Source organism: Stegodyphus dumicola, chromosome 2 (genome assembly GCF_044657685.1).
Source record: "Stegodyphus dumicola isolate Sdum_Otavi_A_Nest chromosome 2, ASM4465768v1".
Taxonomy (NCBI): Eukaryota; Metazoa; Arthropoda; class Arachnida; order Araneae; family Eresidae; genus Stegodyphus; species Stegodyphus dumicola.
In genome coordinates, this window is record NC_140769.1 from 140,593,849 (window position 1) to 140,607,004 (window position 13,156).

At 33.9% G+C, this 13,156-nt stretch overlaps 1 protein-coding gene across 2 annotated transcripts in view; it reads left to right on the forward strand.

Annotated features, from left to right (window-relative positions):
- The window catches only part of LOC118196916 (NADH dehydrogenase [ubiquinone] 1 alpha subcomplex subunit 7-like), a 64,522-nt gene that overhangs the window by 17,553 nt on the left and 33,813 nt on the right, over window positions 1–13,156 (forward strand). The window lies entirely within an intron of this gene.

Sequence of the window (13,156 nt, forward strand, 5' to 3'; positions counted from 1 at the left end):
GATATCTTTTATGGGACGTTTCTTGAAAAAAAAAAAAAAAAGAAAAAAGAAAAACAGATTTTTTTACAATTTCAAGTCAGTATCAGCCATGATCCCCAAATGGGGATCCATATATATAGGTTCATTGTACCCATCCAAATTACAGTATGAAGATAAATAATATATAAATACATTAATTACTTACCAATGATCAAGGGAAATTCAGTACAACAAAAATAATTGTTCCTAAATAACTTTTTTGTGCTTTGAAAATAACCGTATTATTTTTCTCATGAAAAGTAACGAGAGAGCAAGAAAAATAAACTTGCGAGTTCAACTAACTGAGTTCCCATGTTTGTTTAAGATTTCTACCCTTAGTTGCAATTTTCAGGAAAGCATGACCACCCGTAAGGGACCACCCAGGTGCAGCATGACATCACAATGTATACAAATGTAGGCAATCCCCATATGGGGATCATGGCAGGGAATGGGTTAAGGAAGCACATCTGCTTGGTTTTCATAGTCACTACCATCCATAAGCCTTTGATCAGTCCAACTGTGCTGCTCGATTGTGCAAAGCACGATCATACATAATGGAAATGGGTTTTCTCTAGGCAGAATTGGAATTATTGTCTGCAGGTGTTTCTCTTGGCATGGACTGTCAAGTCTCGTTTCCACTAGTGCATTGTGAATGCATAACATCATTGGGATAAACACATTTACAGAAGGACACGCTCTTTACACTACTGTGTTGTGCTTATGAAAGTTTTGTGATCATTTGCATTTACAGGGTTCGTACACATTTCTGCACATGGAAATAAAGTACTTTTAAGGACCATTAATGAAAAAAAATTAACGACCTATGATCAAATGGGAACTGAATAAATTCAGCTAAAAATATATAAGTAGTATGCATTATTATTACACATAACATAATTATTAATAAGTTTGAGAATAAAATAAGCTTTATGAAATTTATCAAGTAGATTTAATATTTTATACTTATAATAATAGTTAGACATATTTGAAAGATAAATGGCATATTTATGATTTTTTTTAATGTCCCATTTTTGTCTTTCTCAGTCTAGAGCAGTGGTTCTTAACCGGGGATGCCCGCACCCCTGCGGGAGAAGCCCCTACCTAACCATAAAAATTATTAAATATCATTTATTAAATTTCTTATAATAAAATATTTGAAATCTGCGATAGTGTCCCCAAGATTGAAACTCATAAAATTTGGTACCTAGCTCACTTATTGGCAAAAGACACAGGAAAGAGCCGGTGCCAATGGGCGTATACACTACGCTACGAAAAGGCCTAAAACGCTACAAACGAACGCGAACAGGCAGCTAGATGATGAAGAAAAGAAAAAAACTTTGTGGGTATACAACAGGAGAACGTTATCCCAGCTTGCGCATGCACTGACTGCAATGCATCTTGTGTTCCAAAATATTTTCAAACAGCAATCTCAGACCATCAAAGTTATTAGAGCATTTCAACATTCTGCATGGTGGCGAAAAAGTGCATAGCACGAACAGCTTGAAGTCAAAGAAGGCTCGGTTTGATACCAGTGAAACTATTTTAAAATTGTGCTGACCAGCAATTCAAAAACCTTTGTTAGAAGCATCATATCAAGTGGCATATTTATGTGCCAAAAAAAAAGAAAAGAAACCTCACACGATCGCTGAAGAGTTGATTAAACCTTCTGTTTTAATTATTGCTAAAACAGTTTTAGATTCGGAAGCACATAAAAAAATCCAACAGATTCCATTATCGAATGATATACGATCGTGAATACAAGATCTCAGTGAAGATATTTTAATGCAAGTAATTGAAGACATAAAAATCACTCCACTAAAAATAAGCATGCAACTGGATGAGTCAACTGATGTTGATAATTGTAGCCAACTTTTGGTATTTGTCAGGTATGTGAAGGAAAAAGAGGTGATAGAAGAATTTCTATTTTGTGAGCCACTGGAGGTGAATACGAGAGGAATTAATGTTTTCAATTGCATTAAAGATTTTTTACTAAATATCAATTACCAATGAATGTGGTTGGCTCAATATGCACTGAAGAAGCCCCAGCAATGTTAGGCAAAAATTCAGGATTTTTTTCACACATGAAAAGAGAATTTCCGGAAGTTATAATAACGCATTGCATGTTGCATCATCATGCACTTGCGTCAAAAGCATTGCCAGAAAGTTTAAAACAACATCTAACTACAGTAGTTACTACTGTAGTTAGTACTGCTACTACTAGTAGCAGTAAATGTAGTAAAATACATCCGAGGACGAGAGCTTAATCATCGCATTTTTCGTGCATTTTGTGAAGAAATCGGTGCTGATCATACCGTGCTCCTATATCACACCGAAATACGATGGTTATCTAAGGATCGCATGCTGAACAGAGTTTTTGAATTGCATGAGGAAATTATTCAATTACTGACAAGTCAAAAATGTCATTTAGTAAAAGATTTTGAGAATAATGATGCAATGCTGAGGCTTGCCTACTTAGCAGACATATTTAGTCATTTAAATGAATTGAATCTATCAATGCAAGGATTTGGTATAAATATAATAATATCTAGTGAAAAATTATCTTCATTTATCGCAAAATTAGAAATTTAGATACGTCGAGTAGAAAAGGGGAATTTTGCAAACTTTCTCTTGCTTGATTCTGTTATTGCGAAAAATGAAAAGAATACAATTATACCCGACATTGAGACGAATGAGCGAATCATTCAATGGATACTTTTCTACCGGAATTATTACCAAAACTCAGAGATGGATACTGGATCCATTTCTATTTGACTTAAATTTGATGGATGATAGTGATCTGAAAAAAGATCAACTTATAGAAATGCGAGCAAGTGGACATGTTCAAATGGAATTCAAACAGGAACACTGAATAATTGCAACAATTCTGGTGTTCACAGTTACAACGTTATCCAGAGTTAGCGAACGGAGCACTGCAGTTACTCTTACACTTTGCTACCACCTACTTGTGCGAAATAGGATTTTCATCGCTTTTGCATATAAAAACTAAAGCGAGAAATCGCTTAAGTGCAAGTGATGACTTACGCGTATGTCTTTCAAAAAAGGAACTTCGCTTCGCCAGTATAATAATGAACAAACAACAGACTAGTCATTAATAGAAATAATATTGTTTTGTATTTATATAAAATGTACAATGTTTTTCAATAAACAATAAGTTTTGCAAAAAATGTATTTTTCTGGACTAAAAAAATTAAAACACTTTTTTCAATGGGGTGCAGAGATATATTTTCAGATTCAATGGGGTGCGACTCGCTAGAAAGGTTAAGAAACACTGGTCTAGAGGTTTAGTAAATAGCACGTAGATTTTATGTCAAGTGGCATAGATTAAAATGAGAAGTAAAATCGTATTCAGCACGATTCATAACAAAAGACTGTCTGTTGTCACTGCTCACTACAGTTAGCAAGTTTTTAAAATTATTAGGGCTCTGTCTGACCCAGTTAGTGTTGTAACCCAGTTAATGTATGAGGGTTGGAACTTTAATAGTGGCAACACAGCTGAAAAAACGCTACGCAACAAAACCAAAGAATATCACGTATACCACACGTAAACTACATACCTACCTTACCTCTCAGCAAAAAGCCTCGTCCTGCCTACGTCATGCGCATGCGGAGTGACGCGAAGAACGGATCCTTGTATTAGCTCGCGGTCTAAAGTAAGTGTTGTTAGGATGTTTTCAAAACAAGAACAACGATGTTGGATAAAAATTGAATGTGCCAGAGGTCGTACAGCATAACAGTGTCATCAAGGGCTTCAAGAGGCTTGCGGGGAATCTGTATTGCCTTACAGAACCGTAGCAAGAGGGGTGAAAGCATTCAATGAAGGACTGCGGCCAGGTCGTCCGAGTGTCAGCGATGCAGATGTGCAAGCTGTTGCCGCACTAACGGGCAGTGATTGCCGCCAAACGATTCGTCAGCTGGCCGGACAAACAGGATTAGCGCATATGACTGTGCTGCACATTCTGAAGGATCGGCTGTCCATGAGAAAAATTGCTTCACGATGGGTTCCACATCAATTGACGGAAATGCAGAAATGGCTACGATACGATGCTGCCCGAACCCACCTGGAGTGCTATGAGTGCGAAGGAGATACTTTTTTATGCCGTATCATTACGCTACATGAGACTTGGGCCCAATCGTACCAGCCAGAACTGAAATGCCAATCAAACGAATGGCGTCATCACGGGTCACCACGACGTTTGAAATTTCGTCAGAACCCCAGCAATGTGAAAGTTATGGTGATTCTTCTGTACGACTGTGATGGTGTCATCCTAACGCATACCGTTCCCCCACAGCAGACTGTCACTGCACAGTATTACTGCTCATTTTTGGAGCACAATCTCCGACCAGCTTTGAGAAAAAAATGGCAACACTTTCTGCAGAACACTCCTCTTATTTTGCATGACAATGCTCGGCCGCATGCAGCACAAGTTGTGACTGATTTGTTCAAGCGATGGGGCTGGGAAGTGCTTTACCATCCCCCATACTCCCCAGATCTAAGCCCTTGTGACTATGACTTAATTCCTAAGATGAAGGAATCACTTCGTGGCACTCGCTTCCAAACTGTTCCTGAGATTCTTGCGGCAGTAGACCGGTCCATTCAAACTATCAACAAAACAGGCGCTGCTACAGGTATTCTGAGACTTCCACATGGTTGGGAACGGGTTGTACACAATGCTGGCGACTATATTGAAGGACTGTAAAACATGGTGACATGAATCACTTTTGTATTCTTTGTAAATAAATAGTTGCCACTATTTAAGTTCCAACCCTCGTACTTTAAAGGGCCGTTCCCACTGGAGTTTATCTGAGCTAACAGTGTCAGTTCCATGTGTCGACTAGCTCCGCTATGCCTGCAGTTCAGATCTTTCAACTTGCTGCCCTATGAGGAAAAAACTGTTTTTGGAGATGGGTCGGCTACGTTATTTGTCCCCGTTAGCTCAGATAAACCTGGGTGGGAACGGTCCTTAAGGTTCCAATAAGCTACTAAAGCACCAGATGTGAAAAGTTGTTTGGTATTAACTCTCATGAGATACAAAGAATAAGTTTTACGTGAATTTTTACATTTTTGTGTTTTACCTTGTGACCACAGTAAGGATTACTGAAAGGCAATGACTCGCTTTTGACAACATGCAGAGATAATTTTTAAGGGTAAGCAGTTAATTATAGATAATTAAATTCTGTAGTTAGATAACCTTAGTCATTATGGATTTACGTGGCCACTATTAATTTTTAAAATTTTTTTTATATTTGTTAGAAAAGGCCTATTAAAATCACAATCTAATAAAATTTCAGTTTAAAATACATGTTATTTATGACATCGATTTTTGAACAATATTAGGAAAATTACACATTAAAAGCACAACATATTTATGTTAAATATTACAACATATTTATGCATCTTTTTATTTTGAAGCCTTCCCAAACATTTTGGCTATTTTATATTGTTTTCCTTCTCTTTAAGCATCTTTAAAATTGCCTCGATATGCAAACCATTGTTCTCACTAGCTTCTGTGTGCTTTATCTCATAACTTGTCAACCTCTCCAAGATGTACCTATGAGGGTTTACTTGATCTGGTTAAAGTAAAATAATCCCCTCCCCCCGAAAGACGTGAAGCATATTATCACTATGTCTGAAAGTAATTACAAAGGTTCAAATAAGCCTTTTATTTAAAAAGAACTTGGAGCATAAAGGCATGTTCTTATGCTAAGGAAATCAATTATAGCTCGTGGTGATGTAATTAAAAAGTAAGGAAAGTCAAATTCAAACTAAAAATTATACTAGCAGTCAAGACTATTTAATTTTAATTTAGACTGGCTCAGTAACTCATCATAACAAATTCAAATGTCAGCAGGAATAATGCAAAGATGATTTATCAGTGCTGGCAGGAACTATTGTAGCGAGCAAGAGGAAGTCAGAAATACAGTCTTGCACTTCAAAAACATTAGTTTAAAAACTGATTTTCATTCCACTGAGAAAATGGAAAGCAAAATTATAGCAAAAGCTGAAATTATGAACTGCTTAATTTATATAATAACTGTACATATCTTTGAAATTTTTTTTTTCTCTTTATGCAGTTTCTTCAGCAAGTTTTCTTTTAGAATTTTTGGATTTAATTAAAAATTTCTGTTATTCTAAAAAAACTAAATGTTTTAGAATGTATAGAATTCCAGAATATGAACATCCAGAAGAAATATCAAATATATATGGTAAGGAATTTTTAGAATTTAGTGACACACCGAGCAACAAAATCTAGAAATTGTAAAACTTTTAGAATTTAGGATCCACAGAGATTATATCAAGTAGGAAAATGCCTAGAACCAGCCCTGTGTATGATGCATTAACTCTTTCACATCGAGAGAGGGCAAAATCTCTTTTCCCCAAACATCGAAAACGCCAGTGTCTAAGAATTTCTCCTGGAATGCTTTTCCTTCCTCCATGACAAATTAAATACTACAGCACTAACAATAACCTACTTAAGTAAAGTGAAAACTTCTTTCTTGGACACTTTTACCCTGTGTGAAGTACTGACAGTAAGTAAACAAAAGAAAGAGAAGGTGCATTAAAGTAATAGAACTACTTTTAGTAACTTCAAAAGAATGATTGACATTTAACAGCACCTAAAAGCAATGAGTAATGCAGTAACGTAATATGGGAAAGCACTAGGTAGAAAATTATTCAGGTGTTTCGGGCATCCAGCCGACGTCTTAATGCTCGGGCATTTGAGGCGACTTCGATGCGAAAGAGTTAAGACGTATTAGATGAATTTTTTAAATTGTTGGTTTTCAATTCTCTTTACTAATAAAAAAATTCCTTTCTATAATGGCTGTCCATATAAGATTAGAAGCATTTCGGATATTTTCTATGCTGGTACCTAGTGAAAATAAACATGTTAAGAAAAAGTTTCTAGAATCAGAAATAAAACATTCAAATATTATGTTTTCATTTTTCTCCCAAAAGGAAGAAATTCATTGCCAATTTTCTGTAAAATACATCCATTACGTGTTAATACCGTGGAGACATGACATTTTTCATTTTGTCACGTTTTTCTGGAATTCTCCAGAATTGTGAGTCTATAAAATCTAGCCTTCTATACTTTTCAAGCTGCAGTGTCTAAAATACTAAAGAAAAATTACCCCTGCCAATTCCGTAACAGCGAAAAGCCAGAAATATTTTGGGAAAAAAAGAAAAATCAGAGGGAAAACATGTAAAATTAATTTTATACAGAAAACTAATGAATTCTTAGATGGAAAAAACTCTTACCATGAAATAATTATAATTACATAGCTATTTTGCTTTTGCTAAGAACTGTTTCGTAAATTGTGCCTGGTTTACCTTGTTTATTTTTCAGATTCAAAATATTGTACAAGTAGCCAAAATGGAACTTTGTAATATGAAAACGAAAAATAAAATGTTTTATTTTAATGTTTTTTTTTCCAATATATTGCCATTACTATAATATTGCATTGCCATTACTATAATGGCAATGCAATATTTTTAAAAAAATTGAAAAATTCCCAGATCTCGGAATTAAAAATTTCTACAGAAACTGATCATAAAATCGGCAAAATGTTAAGTCGCCAAAGAATTCACGTCCTCAAAAGCAAAAAGTTGCTTAACACTAGAATGGCAGTAGGGGGTCACTTTGACCGTTGATTACTTTTGTTTTATTGGAAGAAATTGTGGCTAATCTTTGGAATATGGTACCAGGTAGTTTGGCGACATTTTGGCAAGGCGATAAAAGTTACTAGCTAGGACTTTAGTAGTGTACATAGATAAAGTCAAGAGTGTGCGCAATGCCATTTTTGTGCAATTCTGGGATGTTTTTTTAAGTGAAAATAGGTTGACGTGTACCTGGATGACACCGTGTATGTGCAATTCTTAAAAACGCAGCAAGCAGTTTGTGATTCTGCACTTCTCCCAATTTTGCACCTAATCTTCATCATGATTAAGCATTTTTGTTGCATAAAAGTTCTAGTATAAGCGTAATTCGGCTAGCAGATTGTTGGAAAAAATGTTGAGTAAAAAAAAAAAAAAGCCTTTACTTCGTGAAAACAAAATGGTGTCCAAAACAAAACTAGCAGGTTGCTGTAGCAGGGTTGGTTGTCAAATTTTCGTCAAGTCAACATTCCTAGTGTGATAGATAATAGCAATTTGTATAATTTAGTGACATTTACACAAAAATCACATCTTGGTTACTTTTTGATAACTAACAACAGCGATTTTGATTATGAATTTGTTTTATAAAATTCTAAGCTGTTGAGCTACAAAAATATAGATTTTAGCAAAAATGTTATGCTTAAAGAATGAAAAATACCTCACTGTACCTTTAAAATTGTATACATCTTTTGATACAGTATTTGCTAATTTTATTTTATCTTCCAAATGCCAAAATGTTTTAAATAAAATAAATTTTTTTCACATCCGCATATTATTGTAACATGTACTTTTTAAAAATTAGCGTGAATTACTTTACTCAAAAAATATAGTGAATGCACAGAAATTAAAAGATTTCCACATGCCGGAAATGAAAAACGATATTTATGCATATGCCTGCAAAAAGCATGTATCTGCATTTAACAAAATATGTAAATATTTATTAAACTATTTATAAATGTATGTGGAATGGATTTATTCATTCATAAACAACTGTGGAAAAACTAATTAAATGTATCTAAATTTATAATGATTATAAATATCTAAATATATAATAACCTTAACATTGAATTGTAAACATACATTGACATACTGTTGACAAATACGTTATACAACTAGTTAAGCAAGAATTAAACATACTGGAAAGCAACCTGTTAAAAGGTATTGTAAAGAAATTTCTATGAGATGCGTAAGAAAGTAATAAAGAAGAGTTTTGGAATATGTATTGCTGAAATTAAGGGTAAAAAAATCTGATAAGTATAATTAAAAGAATTATTCCCCTTACATTTTATAACAACTCAGTTACAAGTTTTAAATCATCATCATTTAATAATCACATACCCCAATATTTAAAATAGTATTAGTTTTAAAACTTTTTTTTTTTTTTTTTTTTTTTGTTCTCGTGTATTATAAATAAGTGAATAATAATTGGGTATCAAAAAATTAATTTTCGAAACAATCTTAAGAGTTAAAATTAAGATAAATGAAAATAATAATAAACGTCATGCCTCTTAAGTTTCATTGCATTTCTAATACACCATGCTTTTTTTATTTCTTCCCACTTTGAACAAAATACATTCATGTGTTCTTGGCACAGAATGTTTTCACATTTTAAACATTGCATTCACGTTCTTCTGTCCTTGGCGCGAGGGTAACAAATTTAACACATCTTTCATACTTAGTTGTTTCTAATTTCATGTATTCGTTTTAATTCTTCATCGAAACTTCTGCTTTTGTTTTGCATGCAGTACATCAATTTCTTGGAAAAGTATTAATCTCTGATCTTTGTTCAATACTTTTTTTTTCATTAATTGTAATGCTAAGTCCTTCAAAAACAGACTTATGTTTCTTGTTGGTGGATTAGCAGTTCAATGTAATATAATTCAAGCATTTATTACAGCAACATTCAGTGCAGGAAAGAAAATTACCATTGGCCACCTTCTCGTTATTCTGGCAATTGAATAATTGACTGACATTTCATCCCCCATATCCACTGCTCCTTTAGTCATATTATTAAAACATATAATTCCTAACGTTTTATTTTCTCCAATAGTATCATCTATAGTATGATCGTTATATAAAGCATAAGAACAGTTTTTCCTTTTTTAGGAACATCAGGAATTAATGTTTTATCTTTTTCGAAACCAAAACATTGTAGAAAACATTCTTAGTTTCATCTTTAGTTTCCGAAATGCAATCTTCATCGCTTTCAAATATTTCTAATAAATCTCGCATGCGTTGCATCTCCAGTTCATAGGGACTACTTCTTTTTACCATAATGCAGTTAGAAATTTTTAAGAATTTAATGTCATGTACTTTAAAATCACTTGCGAGTAGAAATATTTACTGTTATACTCTAGAAATAAATTTCTGAGCTAAATATTCAGTCAGAAAAACACTTACACGAACAGGCGCGTGGGCTGTGTCATACCCCAGTTCCAACAAAATACCTATAAATATTTTTCTGAAACACACAGGCAAAGAAAAAGCAGTTCTGAAAGTCAACCACAACTAGAAACTCAGCTACTGAAAGCAGCACAGAATTTCAGTTTCACAAGTTAGGAATATTCCACTTTTATGTAGGGTTGGGGTATGATACACCCCACGCGCCTTCCCGCAGGTTAATTCCGTTCGGAATGAAATGTTGTTTAAAAATGTATTTTTTTCATATACTTAGGACTCTGAAGTATTGTAGAAAAAGAAAATATATACATTTATATGCATATTAACGCCGTAATTACAAAATATTTACATCCGCTCGTGTCAAAAGCCATTGAAATTAATGGTAAATTTCCTAATGTTTTGGTCACCAATGAAGGGATCGAAAGTGCTTCAAAGCAGGGTATAGGGAAACCGGTTTAGAGCCACTCCATCTAACTTCCTACCTCCATCACTTTTATCCCTCTTTCTGCTCCAGGCATTGTCAAATAAACCATGAAAAACATTCACTGATAAGGATTTTTCGATTGCATTTATACTATCTCCTAGAGGGATAAAAGCCTTTGTGGTCTCACTACTTTGTAATGTCTACATAAGTTGTTATTCCTTTGTTTGCAATTATCTATTCTTTTGAAGAGAATACTGCAAGGAAGGTAGATGCAGGGTTTTTCATGCTTACATTTCTTTTCGGTTCATTATCACCTTTCCTTTATGCTGCGAGAATCATATGCTAAAATTTATTCCCTATTGTTTTTTGATAGTCTGATATTTTTCGACTTTTTCCAACTTTTACAAAATATGTCTAATAAGCGGAAAAGAGGTCTTACGGATGAAGAAATTAAAAAATTGCAGCTGGAGCTGTCTGAAAATGATTCTGACGTATGTGAAATTGATGATTTTTTCTGAAGAAACTGAAGATGAATTCCAGACACAAAGTATTAGTGAATCCGAGGCCACTAAAGTAAACAAGCAAGAATGGATCAGGGTAGTTGCAAAACTGTTTTTACAGCTCCTGATAACACTATATAGAATGAAATAAATTCCAAAAATTCACTCTGTGGCAGTGTTCCTGCTTATAATATTCCAGAAGAAACAAACAGCAGGACCAACATCTTTTGCGAAGAGTCCTGTTTCTGAGGACAAAGTGTCTAGTCCTTTTAAGCTTTTTATTGATGATATCTTGCTGCCTATAAAGAAATGTGCAGAATTCGAAGCTCATCAGCAACTTGGAAATAGACTGGAAATTATCTCTGGCCGAGTTCGATGCTTTTGTCACTATAGTGTATGTTCAAGGAGCAATGGGCTTAGATTCATATTCCTTGTGTTCCGAAGTGTAGGGAATACCATTTTGCAAAGAAATTATATCAAGAGATAGATTCAAAGAAATAAAACGATTTTTAAGGTTTGATGATAAGCCAAGATGCACTCGATTAGACTAATAAATTTGCTCTTGCCTCAGACATGCGGAACAAATTTATTGAAAACTGCAAAACGTGTTACTGGCTAGGACAAAATGTTACAGTTGATGAACAATTATTCCCATCTAAAGTTAGGTGTAGATTTACACAATACCGGTATATGACTAATAAACCTGACAAATTTGGAATAAAATTTAGGTTATCTGTCGACGTTGATACTAAATACCTCTTGAATGGATTTCCTTATATAGGAAAAGATGAAACAGGAAAACTTCAATTAAGTTTGTCTGAAAATGATGTCATGAAATTAACACAGCACATTTAAACCATCTAAGGGAGGAATATTACCACAGATAACTATTTTACTAGCATTAAATTAGCAGAAATGCTAAAATAAAAAATACAACTATAGCACAATGAAAAATAACAGAAGAGAAATTCCTATATCTTTGAAAAATACGTGTAGTAATCTTTATTCATCGACAACAGTGGAACATGATAATATCACACTTATCAAGGCAAAAGAAACATAAGCATTTTTCTACTGAGCTCATTACATTCTGCTGCAAAAACTGAATACAATCTCAAGAAGTTGCCCGATTCAATAGCATTTTACTGCAACAAAGTATGGTGTGGATATTCATGATCAGATGCTTCGAAAATATTCAGTTAAATCAGCTTCTAGACGATGGCCCGTACATATCTTTTTCAATATTTTGGATCACGCAGGTTTGAACACCTGGATAATTTATAAAAGCGTAAAAGGAAACAAGCCAAGATGCACTTTTAGGACAACACCAGCGATCACGTTGCAAGGTCCACCACAGACTGGTATGGTTAACTGAATATACTGGCCTACTCACAGCCCAGACCCAACCATGAGAACCTTTTAAACGAATTGATCGCTGAATGAAGGGTAAAACAACAGTCCAACATCAGTTAAGAAATTTACATATTTCTCCAAGCTGAGTGGAAGAAAATGCCAATTGCTGTCATACAAGGACTTGAGGAAAGCATGCGCTGGAGGGTCAAGGCTATAATTGTCACTCATGGAGGCTTCACCAAATATTGAATATATATATTTTCTTTTCTATCACAGGTTTTCAAATACTTATTAGTAAATAGTGTAGCACTGCTTGGAAAAAACAAAGCAAGTACAGAGTAATTTTTTATTATAATGATGTAGTAATATTGATGAACTGTAATTTTTTTGATGCAATGAAAATGAAACTAAAGTTTTCATTGCCCCAAATTAATAAATTAAATAAAACCACTGATAAGCTACATAATATATGGATTTCTTGACTTAATTCAACAATCAAACTATCTCAATAAAGAGCTGCATAGAAATAATAAATTTACCACTGACATGCACCTTGTAAGGTGCAAAAGGCAGGTGAAATACGATTGTTAGAACAAAAATAAAGATGTACTGACTTCTAGTCCAATTTTACATCATTTTCATTACCATTAAAATAAATAATGGAACTAGAAAATCTACAAATGGATAATAATTGATCTGTGATATAAATCTTAGGGATTTGAAAATTAATTACAATTTACTTTTATTCATTCCTATCAATCGATAAATACCCTGAGTTATTTTTTT